General features: G+C 50.2%; 1 protein-coding gene across 1 annotated transcript in view; it reads left to right on the plus strand.

Moving 5' to 3' along the window:
- Positions 1-1,827: 1,827 nt before the first annotated feature.
- The window catches only part of LOC138975436 (uncharacterized), a 40,119-nt gene continuing 40,106 nt past the window's right edge, over positions 1,828-1,840 (plus strand). Inside the window, exon 1 of the mRNA XM_070348116.1 lies at positions 1,828-1,840. This exon is cut by the window's right edge and continues 129 nt beyond it. The gene's annotated coding sequence lies outside the window, so the exon portion shown is untranslated.

The raw sequence follows: 1,840 nt of genomic DNA on the forward strand, positions 1-1,840 counted from the left end.
ACTCTGTGGCACCATCCTGGGATCGATAAATCTCCGCTGCGGCCATCGAGTTTTTGACGAGAATGATAACACCACCTTTGTGTCCTGATGCTCTGTCATGTCGAAAAGTTTCATACCCTCGAATGGAGAAACGGTGACTGCTGTTCAGATGTGTTTCCTGCATGCAGCAAACATCAATATTTTGTTGCTTCAGAAAATTCTGAAGGTCAATTTTCTTGTTCCTCACCCCCTCAGCATTCCAGTGCATGACTTTGATCTGGTAGCCGGTAGCTCTACTCCGCCCATCCCCGGCCACGTCAGATGGGTGGGAGTCGCCAGTCGCATTGGGTGGGCCCCTTTGAGGCTGAGGGCCCGGCACCGTCTTCACCTGGCTGCGATCCATGAAGACGACACCATCACGTTGATTCGTTGATGACACAACCATTTGTCGAGGATAGCGTAGGCACCCGGTCTGCTCCCCGCCTAAAAAAGGCCAGTGCCGTTCCGTCTTCGAGGGACTGCGTGGGTTTCATTTCGGAGTTTTCCTTCTCCTAGACGAGTTTCCTTCCATGGATGATGAGCCTCCTCTACCCTCGTTTTGAATTCAGAGTGGTCTTCTCTTAGGATAGCTGCCTGCCAGGGTTGACGAGCCTATCCTGCCCGGCTATTTGACCCATAGCTGGAGGTTGGTTCGTGGGCACCTGGGCGTTTCCACACACCGGTGGGCCCGCATGCCGCACGTCTAGGGGCCAACCTCCTCCGAGTCCTTGTAGTCCAGCCTGGGGCCTTGCGGTACCCAGTTTACGCCTGTCGCCGCGATGGAGGCACTACATAGGGCTTGTTGTGGAGAGGTTATTGTACTGGCAGGAGAGACTGACGCATTCTGCTCTCTTTTCGCATTGTCCTAAAAAGGACAGACGGTGCTAGCCAGCGGTGAGGGCTGAAAGCGAGAAGTGACAAGCACAAGACACTTCGCCAACACACTAGACACGTCACACAACCGTTTGGCAGGCGCGGGAGAGACTGACCCCCCGCGGGTTAGGGGGAAGAATTTACCCGATGCTCCCCAGCATGTCGTAAGAGGCGACTAACGGATTCTGTTTCTCCTTTTACCCTTGTTAAGTGCTTCTTGTATAGAATATAGTCAATGTTTGTAAAGATTTTAGTCAAGCAGTATGTAAGAAATGTTAAGTCCTTTGTACTGGAAACTTGCATTCTCCCAGTAAGGTAATATATCGTATTATCCTACATACGTGAGAGAAACACCCGTGAGATAATAATCGTTCAAATCACACGGGTGTATATCATGTAAATGTGGTCATGTCAAGCAAGTCTGGCAGGGACCTGTTTTTCCACTGCTTATGATGCCAAAGTCACCGAGACAAACGTCATTATAGACACAAAAATTGCGCTCGCTAATTACCCTCGATGAATCTTTAGAACTAACACGTCACGCCACACTTTCAGAGTGACGTTTCTTTGCTTTGACGTAATAGATTGCACGAGGCTTTAGAAGAGATCGAGGTTCCAAAACAAGCGTCTTCAATTTAGCTGCCTCGACTGCAAAACATGTTCAGTATCAATTAACAAGTGGCTCTATCCCATCCCCCCCCCCCCCCCCCTTTCCCCGTCGCGATATAACCTTCGTAGTTGAAAACGACGTTAAACACCAAATAAAGAAAGAAAGAACAGGGGCGGGAGAGAGCGTTGCATGACAAACACCGGCTCAGTGAGCGAGGTCGCCATGTTGGATGACAGGTCACTTCGGTTCACACACAAGGGTCGACTGAGTTGCTATTCTGTTTACCCGCCCATGCGACGAGAAATGCCAGGTAAACCGCACTACTTGTAGCACTGTAAC

Source organism: Littorina saxatilis, linkage group LG9 (assembly GCF_037325665.1).
Source record: "Littorina saxatilis isolate snail1 linkage group LG9, US_GU_Lsax_2.0, whole genome shotgun sequence".
NCBI lineage: Eukaryota > Metazoa > Mollusca > Gastropoda > Littorinimorpha > Littorinidae > Littorina > Littorina saxatilis.